We start from the raw sequence: 19705 nt of genomic DNA, 5'->3' as shown, positions 1-19705 counted from the left end.
AGGGCATACCGTCATACACCACTCCAAATCACTCGTTTCCAGTAATTCACTGTTCAGAGATGTAGCTGTAAACAATTCCCCAAGTGTCGCGCAGCACTGACTCCAAATAATAATAATAATGATAATGAGCGTATGGCATTGGTGGCCGGGAGACCCCTCGCCGGGCGGTTCGGCCGCCGCTCCACAAGTTCTTTAACGCCACTACTACGACTTGCGAGTGAATGAGAATGAAATGATGATGAAAGACACGCAACGCCAAGTCATCTCGAGGCAGAGAAAATCCCTGACCCCGCCTGGAATCGAACCCTGGACCCCGTGCGCGGGAAGCGAGAACGCTACCGCAAGACCACTAGCAGCGGACACTGACTCCAAAAATGTGTCGCTACGAGGAGCTGCTCAACCGTTGAATCCCATGCCTTTTTAACTCCCCTTGCACAATTATTGTGCTACCTGGACTGCTGGTAGTAGTTTGTAATTTATGAGTGATTCTTCCGCCATATCGTACAATTTTTTACAGCGACACACCGAAATGCTCGACGATCCCCGTCCGTTAGTAAATGAGGCGTACCAGGTCTTAGTTTAGCAGTGGTTGTTCCTTTGCTTTTTCGCTTCGTAATCAGATCATCAACAGTCGACTTAGGTAGCTTTAGATGGCTTGAAATGTCCCTGATGGTTTTCTTACTCAGACGACATCTAATGTCTAGTCCACGTTCGAAGTCAGTGAGCTCTTGTGACGGACCCATTCTGCAGCTACTGCTTTCCACTGACAATATAATACTCCCCATTTTATATTGGTGCGTCCGCTTTTCCTGACATTTAGTGGGTCCGCATTATATAGTGTATCTATATTCAGAACGCCACCTGGATCATTCAGTTACGTTTAATTTTCTCTGAAGTGTCAGTAGTAAACACGTAAACTATTCTTCATTACTTATCTCGATAGATACAGTCTATGGAACTTTTTCGACAGCATTTGCAATCCAGCCAAAGTTGATGAATTCTTCTCGGGTTATCAGTCGAGTGGCGGCGTCATCCTGTCGCAACGTTTCGATGAGTTTCGTACCCATCATCTTCTGGCACCAGAAGATGATGGATACGAAACTCATTGAAACGTTGCGACAAGACGACGCCATCACTCGGCTGATAACCCGAGAAGAATTCATCAGTGGAATACGCCGAGAAAGACTGAAATCGTATAGACCAGCCAAACTCATTGAAAATGTTTCGTAAATGGTTTTCAAAATGAGTTTTCATAATGACGAGGGCTATTCGGAAGAGATTCAAATGGCTCTGAGCACTATGGGACTTAACTTCTGAGGTCATCAGTCCCCTAGAACTCAGAACTACTTCAACCTAACTAACCTAAGGACTTCACACACATCCATGCCCGAGGCAGAATTCGAGCCTGCGACCGTAGCGGTCGCGCGGTTCCAGACTGTAGCGCCTAGAACCGCTCGGCCACCCCGGCCGGCTTCGGAAGAGGTCCGATTGATCATGAAGTGGAAACCACTGTGAAAATCAAAAATGTTTTACTTACAACAGTTAGCTACACCGTCCAGCTACTTCTATACATATTCACCGTTCCGACTTACACATTTGTCGTAGCATTGTACCAACTTTACAATACCGTCGTCATAGAAGGCAGCCGCCTTTGCTTGCCGCCAATTTTCTGCGCTCGTTGTCTGTGCCAAAATGTTTTCTTCGTAGCCAGCGGTTTACGTGAGTAGAGGTAAAACTCAGGGGGAGCAAATTACGGGCTGTATTACCGGTGATGAAACACTTCCCAATCTAAGACGCAGCAGGAGCATCTTCATTGCCCTGCAGAATACCGCCGAGAAGTGTCCTCAAGAAGGAAACGCGTGACATTTGTGTTATGTGGGCTGCATCAGGCGGTATCTCTGACCAGGCCCTCATACTTGGTGGGAGACACTATTTTCTAGGCATATTTACGTGGTTACTGTGCACTCAGAACAGAAAAGAGCGACGTGACGTGATCGACGGGAATACTAGAGACACAGCCCAACACATTTCTGCAAAACTACATTGGATGTTCACTGTGGTTTCCATTTCGCACTCTATCGGATGTTACTTTCCCAATAGGGTTTGTATTAGATGATCGAGAAGAGTCCTTCGTAATCACTGGCTTACTACTATCTCCAGACATTGAGACAAAGGAAGGGACTTCGCCATTCTAAGGAAGTACATTTGTTTTCTTTCCTCGCAGCATAATGTTTAGAATATTTAGTAACCTTTTCTTTTTCAAATAGGTACTTTATTAGTGTTCCATACATCAATCGGGAAAAAACGGCACCCTGATAGTATCACTTTGTTCTCCGTCCGTCCCTCTGCGTGACTCTTGGGAACCCTCTTCCTTAGGAACAGGTTGACGCATCAACTTGAAATTTACGTCACATACTAAAATCTCTGTAAGCTTCTAAGTCAATGAAATCAAACGATACGGCCATATAGGTCGATAATTTTGATACTCGCAAACTTACTCATCAAAACTATATGGTACTGCCCATTGGCCTAGAATCATAAAATTTGACAAGAAGCAATTTTTCACAGTGTAATCGAAGGAGAAAACCCAAAAACTATAAATTTGTATTTATATCACAAAAAAATTTTTGTCATTTCTTTTCAGACTGCTGCCTGTCGGTCCACCTGCTAAGACCCCTTTTTTCTCAAGTACACGTCGACATATCAAGTTGAAATTTATGTCACGTATTAATGCTTATGGCCCCTTGGCTTTATAACAAACGTTAACGGCTAAGCCAGAGGAATCAATGGGAACGGTCATTAATATAACATATTTTGATACTCGCATGCTCACTCATCGATACCTACAGGGTACATACCGTTGACCTTGAACCATTAAATTTAACAAGAATCAAGCTTCTACAGTGCTAGTAAAGGAACAAATCGGAAAAATGTTGACTTGTAATTATATCACACGAAAACTATGTTTTTTTTTCATTTGTTATCCGACGTCAGACTTGAAATTAAGACAATCAGTACCTCTGCGTTCAACCTGACTAGGTCGCAATGGTAAAAATCAAACATCAGATAAGGAATGACCAGTCTGCAATTAGTGTGCGAGCGTCTGTTTCACATACAACTTTAAACGCCATATCTACGTGTAGTAACCGCTCCTGGATGTCTGTTGATGGATAATTTCCGAAACGCGTCATATGACCAATAAAGTCATTCCTTTCCTGATGTTTGACTTTTACCATTTTGACCTAGCCAGCCTGAATGGAGAACTACTGATTATTATAATAACAATGGTAGTCTGTCTCCTGCATGACTTCATGTCACATTAACATTATTGAAATTAAAACATCCTAAAAATCTGAGAATCCCTTGGACCGATATCTCGTCAATATCAGAGTCGATAACAGGAAAACTGGTCGAGATTGCCGGCGGGGGTGGCCGAGCGGTTCTAGGCGCTACAGTCTGGAACCGCGCGACCGCTACGGTCGCAGGTTCGAATCCTGCCTCGGGCATGGATGTGTGTTGTGTCCTTAGGTTAGTTAGGTTTAATTAGTTTTAAGTTCTAGGGGACTGATGACCTCAGAAGTTAAGTCCCATACTGCTCAGAGCCATTTGAACCATTTTGTTTGCTCGAGATTCTCGAGTTCCTGAATGGATGAACTGTCTACATACTTAATTAGATTTGGACGGAACCCTCATTGAGCGCGTCCTACACGCATGTAGCAAATTGTTTGTAAATACAAAGTTAAAATTCCGAAAACTTCCACATGAATGAACCTTTCGTCACCATTTCGCCATTGGTAGGACAACTGCTGATGCTCAAGGATCCTCAAACCCGAACTGTACTTCTGTCAAGGCTGCTTTAAGAAACATATGCACCGCAGTAGACCCGCATCATCCTTGCAATGACTATGTGGTAAAGAGCAGGTTGCTGTTTCCGCGGTTGCATAAATTGACATGACTCTGAAAATAATGTAGGCATGTTGCTTATTAATAACCGCATCAGCTGTATTTGGTCCTTTAATACTGTAGCACTACCGGTTTCGTGCTTCAGCTGACATATGATTAAAACATTACAGCGGAAAAGCTCAGAATCTTTTTTTCCAAACTTTCGTTGTCCGTGAAACCGCTAAAAGACTGCCAGATTCCAATATAGTTGATGGGTCCAAAACAAATCGCACCATAGTAGTCGCTTCTCCAATCTATATGGAACCGCGTACAGGGGATGCGGCCACGTGCTCTTTCACGTAGACATGGCGTTGAGTATGGCAGAGCACGAAGCTGCATCCCCTGTTCGCGGTTCCATATAGATTGTACAAGCGACTACTATGGTGCGATTTGTTTTGGACCCATCAACTATATTGGAATCGCAGTTTTTAATACATGACATACCGTCTTCTAGCGGTGTTTTGTTTTGACGGTCAACGAATGTTGGGGAAAAAGATTCCGAGTTTTTCCGCTCTATTGTTTTAATCACATGTCACCTTAAGACGGACTTTTAGTGCCACGAAACCGGTAGTGGTACAGTAATAAATGACCAAATACAGCTGAAGCGGTTATTAACACATAAGATCAATACTCATAGCTTTGGTCGCCCCACCTACATAGTTATCTTGGCATGATCTGCCAAAAATTAACGATTCGCAGGCGCATTGGATAACATCATTACTACTGGAGGAGAGTTATGAAGTGTACGGACCCTAGTATATATTTTAGTTAACTTTGAAATCCAGTGTTAACACTCAGACATGTTGGGTGTTACAGTACACTTGGCAGATGGAAAGTCACATAGCAGTGCATGGTGGGAGAACTTTTCCAAGCGAATGACGACATAAAACACCAGAACACTATCCCGTAACGCAGTACCAGTTGCAACGTTGGAGCAACATAAATTCGAAACCATATGGATTCGGCATGATGTGCTCCCTCACATTACAGCCTTGGTGTTCTCGCCACTTCAATGCAACGTATCGTCAGCACTGGATAGTCCGGGGTAGTCCGGTGCACTGGCCAGCGAGATCGCCAGACCTCACTTGCTTTGACTACTTTCTCCATGGGATACGTCGAGACAATGGTGTACGAAATCGCCAATAACAGTGCAGATGAACTTGTTTCACGTATCATGGTAGCTGCTGGGGAAGTCCGGAACAAGTCCGGTTCAAATGGTTCAAATGGCTCTGAGCACTATGGGACTCAACTGCTGAGGTCATTAGTCCCCTAGAACTTAGAACTAGTTAAACCTAACTAACCTAAAAACATCACAAACATCCATGCCCGAGGCAGGATTCGAACCTGCGACCGTAGCGGTCTTGCGGTTCCAGAATGCAGCGCCTTTAACCGCACAGCCACTTCGGCCGGCACAAGTCCGGTATTTTCTAGAACATCATATCTTCCAAGCACTGGAGTTGTAAGGTCTGCATCACGATCAGGGGTCGCAATTTCGAACACCTTCCCTGACGACGGCCGTTGCCTGTTTTTGTTCTCATTTAATGGTTTATGCTGTACGAAGCACAAGAAACATGTTTTCGCAACCTATTCGTGTCCTTCATCTCTTGTGTTTTGTGTCGTCACTACCACGCCAGGAAATCGTTCCACACCGTGTATTACTATGTGATTTTCCATTGTCTAGGTGTACTATATCACTCGTGAAAGTTTTTAATCGCTGTGCTGAGAAGACCGGGCAAATTGAAGACGTTAGCGGGTAATAAATTCGTTTTTGGACGTATTTTCTATTTCTTTGAATGAATGAACAAAATGTCGTTTTATTGTATTATACACAGTTGTATAGATTTTTATTTTAATGCAGTCACAATTATTTACCCAATTTTAAAAACTTCTGCAAAAGTGCCATCTTTCGCCGGTACTGGGGAATAGGTGCTGTGCATCACCCCAAACGTGCACCAGCACACAGGGATCTTAATGTTTCGGTTCATCACTGTAAGCCATTATTGATAAAATATTGTTAGATAATGCTTTGTCTAGGTGTGTCAACGCTGACAATATTTTTGTCAATATTGACATATTTCGACTATGTTTTCATGGGAATAATCTAAAGTTTTCACCCTAACACAGCCAAATTTGGAAGATAAGGGTAATGCAACAATTGTTTTCTCGGCTAGTTTCGATTGAAAAAAATGTAGAATTTGTTGTGGGACATCGTTGAATATTCCCGCTTCAGCCTCTATAGTTTTATGGTGTTCCGATAGGTGTCGGCGCTTCTGCGCAACACGTAGACTTGAGAATTGATTCTGTTGCGAAGGTTCGTTCCAAACAGAAAGCTGTCATTCAGTTTCTTTCTTTCTTTTTTTTCTTGCGGAAAACCAGAGCGTCGCAGAAATTGATAAGCGCTTGCAGAATGTCTGCGGAGACCTGGAAGTGAACAAAATCACGGTGAGTTGTTGGGCGAGGCGTCTACCATCACTGCAACAAGGTCGCGCAAACTTGCCCAATCTCCCGCGCGCCGGCCGGACGCGCGCAACTGCAACTCCGGCAGTGTCGGACGCTCTCATTCCAGGTGATCTACGGATCACAATCGCACTCTTCGGTGCACAGCAGGACGTCCCTGTTGACACACTCGTCCACCAGTTGACGCACTCAAAGGTAAGTGTCCCCTGTTCTCCTCGCCGCATAACAGAAGACCATAAAGAGCAACGAAGGACCATCTGCGTTAAATTGCTTGCGCGTTACGAGGCTGGCAATAATGATTTTTGTCGAATATCGTCACAGGTGGTTAAATATGAGGTCATCCTTCGAACCAGAAATAAAACGGCAATCCATGGAGTGCCGCCACACCATCTCTCCTCCGAAGGAAAAGTTCATAGCCGTACCTTCAGCCGATAAAATCATGACTACGGTCTGCTGGGACTGTGAAGGGGTTATTCTGTTGATTTCCTACCTCATGGTGCAACGATCAACTCTGAAGTGTATTGCGCTACCCTCAGGAAATTGGAGAAACGACTTCAGTTTGTTCGTCTCCACAAACATGCAAACAAACATTCTCTAGACAACCCAAGGCCTCACAAAAGTCTGCGCACCAGAGAGGAGCTGACAAAGCTTCATTGGGTTGTTCTTCCTCATCCCCCCTACAGCCCGGAACTTCGCACCTTCCAACTTCAACCTGTTGGGTTCAGTGAAGGATGCATTACGCGGGAAGCAGTATATGGATGCTGGGGATCTTATTGGTGCAGCAAGACAATGTCTCCGACGTCGACCAACAGAGTGATACCAAGCGGGCAAGCAGACCTTTCCAGTAAGGTGGCATAAAGCCGTCGCATTGAATGGAGATTATATTGAAAAACAGGGTTTTGCAGCCAAAGAATGGGGAATAATGTGGTGTATCGAAATCCTGAATGAAACCAACCTGCTTTCAGAAAAAAATGTGTTGCATTACTTATTGTACGCCCCTCGTAGCTTCAGGTTCATACAGTGTCAGGAATGAATCAGTTCAGAGACGCACGTGGGACATTTTATTGCCGCCGCTGCTGATCCGTCAAGCAGAAAGAAACAGCTTCAGAACCTAACATGAGGGTACAGCTCTTTTCACAGAGTGTAGTCACGGCAGCTGCCTTCTGCCAGTACGGAGAAGTGCTTGCCCTCGCAGTAGCCGGCGTCGGTGGCCATTAAGGCGTCCCGGGCATCCTTAACTAATGCCCGTGGTGAGCGCCCCGCCATTAAGCCTATTTCCGGCAGATTTAGCACGGACGCGATTACCCGCAACTTGCAGCGCGGCGCGGCCCGCCTGCCGGAGGGGTCCAGGGATCCGCGCCGCCGCTCCTTCAAGAACGTCCTCCACCTTTACAGCTTACAGTCTTTAGTCTACGGAGCGTGCTAGCCTATGTAAAACGAAGGCAACGTCGAAAAGATTTAACCGTAGATTTTGCTGCTGCCGGTACTCGCAGATACAGGATATCGATTGACGACGACACTAAGCAGGTAAGCATTAACGCCTAAGACACATACACGGTCACCAAAAAAATAGACACTTTCTAATGATTGTAAAAAAATATATGTGTTGATGTAAAATACTACGAGATGTGATAAAAAAGTAAAGGAATTTTTTTTATATTTCGTCGTTTTTATACCTCTGATTTTCAAAATTTCATTTTGTGTTGTCGGTACACATGTTAATTGCGTTTTTAGCTATTTTGAATATTTAGTTTATTGTTGACAGTCGAAAAGATTATACGTGTTTTCGGCTCCTCTGTGAATTTTTCCTTTCGAAAAAGATGGATCTATGAATCTGCATTAAATTTTGATTGAAAAATGGAATGAAGTGCTGTACCGGATTCGGTATGTTGACTTTGTATTTTGGTGGGTCTCCTATCGTAAGACAGATTTCACGAGTGCTAGAAACGTGTCAAAGGGGGTCGAGAAGACGCTGTAGGCGACGACCGCCATAGAACATCAATTACTGACAACAGTGTGGAAGAAGTAAGGAAAGTGGTTCTGGAAAATCGCCGAATCGCCATCAGAGAGGAGGATAATGATGTCGGCATATCCTCTGGTTAATGCAAAGCAACTTTTGCCGCGCGGGATTAGCCGAACGGTCTAAGGCGCTGCAGTCATGGACTGTGCGGCTGGTCCCGGCGGAGGTTCGAGTCCTCCCTCGGGCATGGGTGTGTGTGTTTGTCCTTAGGATAATTTAGCTTAAGTAGTGTGTAAGCTTTGGGACTGATGACATTAGCAGTTAAGTCCCATAAGATTGCACACACACACACACACAAAGCAACTTTCTCGAATGTTTTGGGCATGAAATGTGTAGCAGAAAACTTTGTTCCGAAATTGTTGAAATTTTCGACCAAAAACGACGCCGAACAGACATCGCTCAGGTATTGCTGGATGAAGTCGACAACGATTCAGAAATAAAGGATGTTATAACAGATGACGAAACGTGGATATACGAGCATATCGTTTAAACAAAGTCCAATCGTCCCAATAGAAACTGTCTGAAGAGTCAAGACCGAAAAAAAAAATCGACAAATTCGATCACACGTGAAAGTTCTTCTCAGTGTTTTCTTCGATTACAAAGGGACACCGCATCATGAGTTCCTGCCTTATGGTCATACGGTCAATAAGGAATACTACCTGGCAGTTATGCGCCGTTCACATGAAGCAACCTGAAGAAATCGACCCGAATTGTAACAAATTCATTCGTGGAAATTGCATCACGACATTGCTTCCGGTAACGCCTCAATACTTGTTCGTAATATTTTGGCAAAAAACCAAACCGTTATGTTGCCTCAGCCACCGTGTTCGCCGGCCAGAGTGGCCGAGCGGTTCTAGGCGCTTCAGTCTGGAACCGCGCGACAGCTACGGCCGCAGGTTCGAATCCTGCCTCCGGTATGGATGTGTGTGATATCCTTAGGTTAGTTAGGTTTAAGTAGCTCTAAGTTCTAGGGGACTGATGACCTCAGATGTTACGTCCCATAGTGCTCAGAGCCATTTGAACCATTTTTTGAACCACCGTATTCGCCGGACATGGCCCCATGTGACTTCTCTCTATTCCAAAGGCTGAACAGTACCATGAAAGAACGTCGTTTTGCCACCATTATTGACATAAAAAGAGAACCACTGAAGGAGCTGAACACCATAACGAGAGGTGAGTTCTAGAAGTGCTTCCGTGATTGGAAAAAGCGCTGACACAAATTTATTGTATTTCATGCGGACTACTTTGTAGGGAACGACATTGATATCGATGAACAAATAAAGATTCGTTAAGAAAAACAAATTCCCGTTACTTTTTGATCACACCTCGTGTATGATTATATGTAAAGAAATAGCAGTTCGAGGAGTTTTTTGTATCATGCTCACAAATGTTCAATGTGTGAACAGTTAGCCACACACACACGTCCGGTCTACAGTACAATTCGGTTCACATTCACCCCAAGGTGCCTACATCGATGTTAGTGATAGCTGCGCCAATACGTCCTCGTGAGTCAGCGATTTTGTGGGGAAGTGGAGGCGTGAAATCGGTGTCTTGGATGTAACCACGCAGGTAAAAATCACATGGTGTCAGGCATCCCAGCACCTGAAGACTGCCATCTGATCCAAGGTTGCGTCGTGGTGGCTCGGTAATCGAGAACTCACAAATAACGTTGTCGAAGTATGGTAGAACACCATCTCGTTAAAAAATGAAATTATCACGGCCCTTTTGCATTATTGGTGTGGGACACAGCTGAAGCATGTCTAGGTAAAAATGCCCATTGATTGTCGCCTCTGCGAAAAGAAGACCTTACGCTTTTGTTTCGACGAGACAAAAACACATTAAGCTTTGGGGATCCACGGACATTTTCAGCGACAATGTGAGGATTCTCTTCTCCCCATGTTCGCACACAGTGCTGCTTTATTGTACCGTTAAAGTGAGAAATTGGCTCATTCCTAGAAATCAGCCTGTGAGTGAAATCATCCTCTACCAGTAAGTGCAGCAAGTTAATGCAACACTGTTTCCGCAAACGTATGTCACCATGTGTAATGGCATGGAGCAACTGAATCCGATACTGTTTCATTTCCAGGTCTTTTTTAAGTACTCTCCTAACAGTTGGCTGTGGAATCCCTTGTTTGCAACTGGTACGAGACGATTTAGTCTTCTTGAGGAATGTTTCCTTGGTCCAAGCAACCTGTTCCACAGATGGTGATGACCTCCCATTGCTTTTGCCTTTACGAAGACATCCTGTTTGCTTAAACTTCTGTATCCACTCGTAAATTGGTTTCCTGGTAGATGGAGGTTTGTCAAATGTGGTCCATAATTTCTGACGCACTACGGTTCTTGCAGAACTCCATTATGAAAAATGCCTTCACAGTTGGTCTGGCAGCCATGTTGATGGAGATCGCTGTAACAAAACTAACATCTGACTCGTTGTTTTTAAAACAATACAGTACCTTTAAAAATTGTTAAGGCTTTTGTGACCACATGTGAACAAATTGGTTGTTGGCTTCTTTCTCGTGATCTTCGTCCGATGTCTGTTTGATGGTTTTTCTGACGTTTTGCCAGCACGAGTGGCTGACATTGTCAAAATTTTAGCTTCCATTGCACCAACAGCAATGACGTTTCGCCTGCAGGTGTGCCTGGCAAAAGGTCAGGAAAATCATACAATACTCTACCTCAAGACATACGTTTTTTACAGTCACTTGAAAGTGTCTATGACATTTAGAATAACTCTGTATAATGAGGTCCCACTAATTTTATACTGCAAGTTGATCAATATTCAGTTCGTAATACCCCTCCCACTGGTTTGACGCAGCTCGCCGCCGTTCCTCTCTTCTGTCAGTTTCTTCATCTCTGCGTATCACTTACACTCAGCGCCCTCAGTTATTTGTTGGATACACTTCCATAGCTCATATCTAGTGTATCAATCTATTTAAAATTATGCAGAAAGAGGATTCAAAAGAACCCAGAGAATTATGGAAAGAAGTAAAGGATGCTGCAAATTAGGTGGTAAACGCAGTCTTCATGAAGCAAACCAGGGACACGAAGATTTGGTTGGGAGGCGAATGAATTAAGGCGTTAGGCAAGAAAACAGAAGCCAAGGATAGCTGACTACGAGGCACAGATTTTGCACAAGGCAAATCACAGTTAGAGAAAGTACGGAAAACTACTAAAACAACGAGTAGAAGACCTAAGAGAATGTGCATCAGAGGGATGATAGATAGGTTCAAAGAAATTTCTTGGGAAAAGAGACTCAGAAGATGTACCGTAAAGTTAACTTCTTTAAGATGGAATATCAGAGGCGCCCAAAGTTCATCAGTGACAATAATGGGACCATAGTCACCAATAAATCCAACATTGCCGAGACAAGGTAATAATACTTCAGGGAGTTCCTCAACTGTGATAAACCGAAAGGGCTATTCGAAAGCCAACCTCCAAACATTGTAGATCTAGGTTATCCGCCACCTGCTCTCGAGGAAATAAAGAAACAGGAAGATAAAGCTGAATAATAACGTCCACGAGAAGATGGACTCTAGGCGGAAGTCATTCAAGCTGGAGACTCCTCAAAAAAAATTCACCAGCTATTCAAGAGTATCTAGATCATGAATGACAGCGGTCATCTGCCCTATGAGCAAGAAAGGTGGCAAACTTGACTGCACCAACTACAGAGGAATCGCTCTCCTGAGCATCTGCTAAAAGATCATGTCCAACTGTATACTGGATAGAATCCAGCCGTTTGCAGAAGAAGTGATCGGTGCATATCCGGGTTGTTTTAGAAAGGGCCTTTCGACTGTGGACAACATTAATGCACTGCGACAGACCACCGAGGAGATGTGGAAATATGGTGAAGATCTTCATGTGCTCTTCATAGATTTTAACAAGGCATGTGACTGCACTCATCTGGGAAGCGTGATGAATTGCCTAAAGGAGTTTGGAATACAAAAGAAGCTCGTCAGCCTAGTGCGAGTCTATCCCATGGACTCAAAAGGAAAAGTGATGCTCGAGAACCACGAAACGGAGAGTTTTAAAATAAACTCAGGGCTGAGACGAGGAGATGGGTGTCATTGATAATATTCAACCTGGCGCTCGAAAAGATACTGATGGAAACTTCCATAAGAAAATCACACATCTTGCATTTGCCGACGACGCGGCCATATTATCCTCACATGAGGAAGAACTGATACGGATGAGCGACAGCGTGGAGGCGGCAGCGAGAAAGATCGATTTCCCTATGAATGAAACGAATACCAAGCACGTGCTGGTGAGCAGGACGCATTTCTATTCAAAATGGTTCAAATGGCTCTGAGAACTATGGTACGTATCATCTGTGGTCATCAGTCCCTTAGAACTTAGAACTACTTAAACCTAACTAACCTAAGGACATCACACACATCCATGCCCGAGGCAGGATTCGAACCTGCGACCGTAGCGGTCACGCGGTTCCAGACTGAAGCGCCTAGAAACGCACGGCCACACCGGCCGGCTTCTATTCAAGAGACATATTCCAGCCAGGGGTAGTCAGAGCTCGCTATTACAAAAGGGTGCATAATTTTAAATACCTGGGAGTAATCTTTACAGAGGATGCTTCACGTGAAGTAGAAATTAAAACGATGGCCAAAGCCGCAAAACGATCGTTCGTTCTTCAGTCTGAAGCAGCTTTTTAAATCACACAGTCTCTCAAGGAATTTCAAACCCTGTTGTATAAAACAGTTACCCAAGATTTGGGGCTATGTGATTTCAAAACTTGGAGTGTCCACAAAAAAATCTTAAATAATCTTCTCGTTTTCGAACGGAAATAAGGAAGATCTGCGGTCCGATACAAGATAAGGTCATTAGGGAATGGAGGGTTTGATGAGAAGTACACGGCTTGTCTTGGCAGGGCAAGTTACTACGGTGGATAAACACCGATGGCATTCAAAAGCATAGATTTTACGCAGAGGAAGACCGCTAGGCAGACCAAAGAAAAGGCAGAGAGATAGAACCCGTGAGAATTTGCTGCTGATGCACGTAGACGCTGATTGGAGACAGAGAACAGGATATAGACGCTACTCGTAAAGGAATCTTCTAGCTGCGCGTGGCCCTCTAGGCCTGATCACGTGAGTTAACTACGTATACACTTTCATCTCTAGCTTCATCTACAATTTTTGCCCCCTACATCTAGCGGCATGGGCAGTATTCCCTGATGCGTTAACACATGTCTGATCGCCTAGCCCCTTCTCGTTTTTTTTTCTTTCTTTCTATAGCATGGCAACATGTCGCGAGTTAATCATCTTTGAATACAGTGCTGTATAATAAAAGATACAAGATACATGGACCACAGCATATTGTATATAACACAAGAGTTCTAGTTTCGGAGGTCAACTGTGTCTTTGGTGGATGTTCAGTATTGCAGAGACACGTGTAAACCGCCGCGCAGGACACCCTCAATTGGTTTACGAACAGACGGCGCATCAGCTCCACAGTGTCATTAGGGTCTATCGGCATCTGTTACGAGTCATACCATCACAAATTTGAATGTGGAGCGTCAGGAACCCCTTCAACCAGGACTATAAGGAGACAAAATGCACCTAAATTGCCATAATCCTGTGCACTAAAGCTTATGCCGCGTGACTTGCTATGGTAGTAACAGCTGTTCACTCACCAGGTTAATCAGAATTGCTCGTGCAAAGCATTAATAGAATTGCTTACTGTATTACAATCACAGAAGTTAGACAAGTGTTAAAATACAATTCTAGCAACTGCATGGTAACAAGCCTTATCTGCTTTTCCTCGATATTCATTTTATAGGTCTGAACATGTTGCCCACTTGACCGACTTAGATATCGCATTATTGCTCTGTTGTGGAAGGTTGCTATTGCTGTATCATTGTCATTTTTAATCAAACGTGGTGGAAAACATGGTGGTACGTCATCTGTAAGTTAGTCGTGCAGATTACTTTCTTGTGTTGTCGCATGTAGTTTTTGAAGTGATTCTAGGGTTGCTGCCAATCATTTTCCTGCAACTATGTTAAGAAACAGCCAGAACTCCATACTCTGGTTTGCCGATGTGAAAATGTCGTTACTTCGGCGCACACTTTCAATTCTATCTCCCCATCTCTTAAGCTAACGCTCTACGCACTAACCTAGACCCACATATCGACAGTAAATGCAAAGTTCCGACGTAACATTGTCGAGTTGCTGGGAATACTTCAATAAGATTCACACAGCTATGTGGTGAAGCTGTGAATTCAAAAAAGTTGTGTATCTGCTTGCGGAAGCCGACAATAATGACTGGGAGAGCAGAGCGTTCATGCATCCCGCTTCCAGCGACGCCCTAGACAGAAAATGAAGCGACAGTAAGCAAAACTTGAAGGTCATTGCATCGTGTGGTGTATTGCATGTTTGCGCCCCTGCGTACTCGGCCACCACAGTAACATAAGTGCTTTGCGGGCTAGGTACGGTCCCTGCCTCACCTTGGAGGATCTTTGTCAATTGAAGAGTCAGAGAGATGTTTACCGCCAAGACTTGTGCGGCTACCATAGCGTCTGGGGGTGCTATCAGCGCCATGATGGTGGCAAGCAGATCTAGGGGCACCGCACTGCGGTCTCAGGCACCTACTCGTGTCCGTGCGGTCACGCGTCCACGTGACATTTCGCATGTACTCTTCTGCGGACACCTGCTTACGAGGGGACCTTCTGGGAGGTACATCGAGTTATGAGCTCCCACTTCGCCTGCTTATAGTGTGGGTAGGCACCTATCACACCCTAAAATTGTAGGTGCCAATGCGGCCACGTTTTTTAAATATTGACTGTTAAAGTTTGGGCAGCTCTTTATATACAGAAAGTTTCACTGTTGTGGGAAGTGCGCACGTAGCCGAGTGGCAAGCAAGCTAGACTCCCGTCCAGGCGACCCTGATTGGAGACCTGTCTATGTTACTTTTGTTTCCTTTTTTTTCAAATGTCTGTTTTAATTTATAATTAATAATGAACATACCACAATGAATTGATTAAAAATAATTACAAGCCTCTATAAATGAAAATTACAAATAGAATGTCACATTTTGTTTCAATCTTTTGCGTTATTTTTTTATTTCAACAGGAAATTAACCGTAATGTAATTTCTTGAAGTATTTTATTATTGTTCAATTTGTTTTCGTTGCATTTTTAGTTCAGTTCCGTTGAGGAAGGGAATATTAAAAAAAACGAATGAGGGATTAAAAATATGTTTCATTTAATGGAAAGTTAATCGATTTTTTCTATATTTTGACGAGTACATTCCGGCGGATGATAATTGTTATAAAAACAAACAAAACATTTCTACTTTCGGCACCACGAACATTGTACGAATGCACATTCATTTTCGTCGCAATCGCGTCTGTATTTTCTTAAGTCCGCAGGAAACGCCAGTGCATTGACGTTATGGAATACTTCTTTTTGTGATGGATCTAGCGTCGCGAAAACAAAAGTAGCATAGACTGGTCTCGAACCAGGGTAGCCTGGACGGGAGTCTAGCTCGCTTGCCACTCGGCTACTCGGTCAGTTTCCACAATAGTGAAACTTTTTTGTTTATAAAGAGCTGCCCAAACTTTAACAGGCAATATTTCAAAAACGAGGCAGCATTGACACCTACAATTTTAGGGTGTGATAGGTACCTACCCACACTATAAGCAGGAGAAGTGGGAGCTCATAACTCGATGCACCTCCCAGAAGGTCCCCTCGTTAGATCGGCGCTCCGCCCCTCAATGGGTGGCTACGGCCACTAATAACGTGTCAGTTCTGATACGGCCACACATTACATGAAATCTTTGGTACAATAACTTCTGTAACCTGCAAGCTTGAACTCCCACCGTTAGTGGTACGGGACGTCAAGTCCCACAGCCACACCGTCAACGTACAATGCAATAATGTCATTGCAATGATGTCATTTTAAGACAGACAAAGTTTACACGTAGATCAAGACAGTTAGATTGCTCTACAGCGGTGACGGTGACCCGCAAACTACGACAAAAAAAGATACGGATTCAACGTCTGCACTTGCCCAGCAGATGTCATCTCGCCGCCGCCCTGAACCCCTTACGACGATGCACTTCCGTGTACCGCTCCCAGGGACTTGGCTTCGTAGTATCTCTATGTGACTGCTCACTAGCTCATCAGCTAGTGGGATCGTGTCGTTACGGCACTTTGCTGCTCGTCAGTGGACTACCTACGAGATCCCTGCCTCGTGGGACTATGTTGTTGCTTATCGTTCCTTTTACAAGCCACTTAAGGGGAGTAGGACGTCAAACGAGCTGACTTGGAGCAGGAAAGGCATCACAGGATATTTTAATTTCCAGTGTCTATACTTTTCCAAATAAATTCATAAAACTTTGTCAGCATCACCAGGAAAGATTCAGGATTCACACTCATTGCAGTGGAAGTTCGAAAACATAACGAAGTAATTTTTTTACGTGTGAAATTTCATCATTTTTTCACTTACTAATGGCTGCATTTGCTGCTATAGGTTCACTTTTCTTCATAAGTTAGAGAGATCCTTCGATGAATTTTGCACAGCATACATACCATGCTTACAGGTGTATGAAACTCTAGTATTCAGAATGAGATTTTCACTCTGCAGCGTAGTGTGTGCTGATGTGAAACTTCCTGGCAGATTAAAACTGTGTGCCCGACCGAGACGCGAACTCGGGACCTTTGCCTTTCGCGGGCAAGTGCTCTACCATCTGAGCTACCGAAGCACGACTCACGCCCGGTACTCACAGCTTTACTTCTGCCAGTATCTCGTCTCCTACCTTCCAAACTTTACAGAAGCTCTCCTGCGAACCTGCAGAACTAGCACTCCGGAAAGAAAGGATATAGCGGAGACATGGCTTAGCCACAGCCTGGGGGATGTTTCCAGAATGAGATTTTCACTCTGCAGCGGAGTGTGTGCTGATATGAAACTTCCTGGCAGATTAAAACTGTGTGCCCGACCGAGACACGAACTCGGGACCTTTGCCTTTCGCGGGCAAGTGCTCGGGCACACAGTTTTAATCTACCAGGAAGTTTCAACTCTAGCATTTATTTAATTTATGAAAATAGGAGTGAGAGGCTATATTTTAAACTTCATGTTTAGAAAAAACACAAATTTTGTAGTTAATTACCTCAATTTTTACCACAGTTTTTAATAGATTTTGAAAATTCTACAGTTTCATACACCCCTTAAACGCCAGTGCACTTCGTTATAGACTGATAGGCTCTGCCAAGGACCGACATTTATGTTATCAAACTGTGTGGACATCCTTACTCAGAAGCTGTACTTACGAGGGCTGTTCTAAAAGTAAGGAAGGATCGGTCGCCAAACGCAAACCACAGTGAAAATCTAAACTGTTCTATTTGCAGTAGGTAGCTAAAAACTTCCAGCAACTTCTCTACACAGCCGCCGCTCCGACTTAGACATGCTCCGTAGCGTTACACCAACTTTCCGAAACCCTTGTCACGGAAGGGAGCCTCCTGTGCCGGACTATTTTCTACGCTGGACTGCAGCTCGTTGTCCGTTCCAAAATGCTGTCTTCACAGCCACTAGTTCTTGTGAGGAGATATGAAAATCAGAGGGTGCCCAGTCTCAGCTGTATGGTGGGTGATCAAACACTTCCCATCGGAAAAGCTGCAGAAGCTCTCTCATTGCTCCTGGAGTGTACGGCCGAGAACTATCTTGGAAAAGGAAATGCATGACAAACTGCCTATTGGCTTCTGTATCGGGTTCTACGGCCGACGTTCCTCTGATGATTTTACTGACGTTTCGCCAGCACGAGTGGATGGCATTGTCAAAGCTTCACCCTCCATTGCCGGCCGCGAACTGGAGCCGAGCTCGCGGCCGCAGACTATATATACCTGACGCGCCAACGTCCGAGGGCTTCTCCGCGGTCATTTCCGGTGCGGTTCTCCTCTTGCTACCTGCGACGGTCGTTCGCTGCGGTACGGAAAGCCAGGATCCGTTTACCTTAAGGCTTTCCTCTATCATGTTGAAGTTGTTCGCGTGTTTTTGTATTTCTACAGCTTCTCTGAACAAACGGCTGTGATAGTGCTTCTCTACAGCCAGAACTTCAGTGTCGGCGAATTTTATTACGTGGTCGGTCTGCATCAGTGCGTGCTCACCACTGCCGATTTCTCCACCTGCCCCAACCTGTAAACTCATCAGATGAACGTCGGCCGGAGAACCCGATACAGAAGCCAATAGGCAGTTTGTCAACAAGTGGCCACGGAAGCCTTAACAATTTTGAAATCCATGACAGTTACATTACGTGATGCTGTTTGCAATCAAGCTAAATCTCTCGGCAGCCACCCATACTCGGCGGGAGATAGTATTTTCTAATAATTGTTACGCGCTTATTGCGCTCTCAGAACTGAGAACAGCGATGAGCCGCTGTCTACGGGAATACTAGAGACACTGCCCAACACATCTGTGCAAAACGTCAGCGGATTTTCACCGCTTTCTCCACTTCGGGACCGATCGTTTCTTACTATCCGAACAGCTTTCGTAGTTCAGTCATGTTAATAAATAGTTGCTATTGCAACGTGTATATCCCAATACTCTCTGCTTCAGCACACAGAAAAAGGATACGACACCTGGTCACTAATTTTCTCAATCGGTACGACGCAATACTAAAAAAAAAAAATGAAAGAAACAGCATAGAATGAAAGTTTTGTAATAGTTAAAGTCACGGGTTCTAATCGTGTTAGCAGAAACTCTTATTTAAACTCCATGTTTATCAACAAATAGAAAAATTAGTTAAAAAATATTGAATGATAACAAAAATATCTTTTTATTATTCATTAACAATCTATGATAACGTTGGAAGCTGAAGAAGTGAATTAAAATTTGTGCTGCGGCCGGGAGTCGAACCCGGGTCTTCTTGCAACTCTGTTGACCATAAAGCTGTGGTGGTGTAATGGTTAGCATATTTGCCTAGTAAGCAAGAAGACCTGCGTTCGAGTCTCGGCCGCAGCACGAACTTTAGTTCACTTCTTTAGCTTCCAATGTTATCGTAACTAAAATAGAGACTTAAATGTCTCAGGGAAAATTTAATTTAAGATCATTAATAATCGTATGAAAATCCGAGTATTCACAATACATTAAAATTTGGTGCAAAACGCGAAAAATGAAATAGAAAATAAAGTACTTTTTTATTTCTCGAGAGTGAATAGTTCTGGGTGCCCAGAAAACCCCGTTATCATTTCAAAAAATCGTACATTGTTAACTATTAGGGAGGGAGCATTGTGGTTTGTTGTAAAATGTTTAGCAGCTCTCAGAGTCTTTTTCTTTTATTATGGCC

At 44.0% G+C, this 19705-nt stretch overlaps 1 non-coding gene across 1 annotated transcript; it reads left to right on the top strand.

The window, feature by feature from the left end:
- The first annotated feature begins 19307 nt into the window (after positions 1-19307).
- Positions 19308-19380, top strand: Trnat-agu. The gene has a single exon. It is a non-coding gene; the product is annotated as a tRNA-Thr (tRNA).
- The last annotated feature ends 325 nt before the right edge of the window (positions 19381-19705 follow it).

Source organism: Schistocerca americana, chromosome 3 (assembly GCF_021461395.2).
Source record: "Schistocerca americana isolate TAMUIC-IGC-003095 chromosome 3, iqSchAmer2.1, whole genome shotgun sequence".
NCBI classification, from domain to species: domain Eukaryota; kingdom Metazoa; phylum Arthropoda; class Insecta; order Orthoptera; family Acrididae; genus Schistocerca; species Schistocerca americana.
Note: the sequence above shows the minus strand (reverse complement) of the source record. Positions and strands in the feature narration are given on the sequence as shown.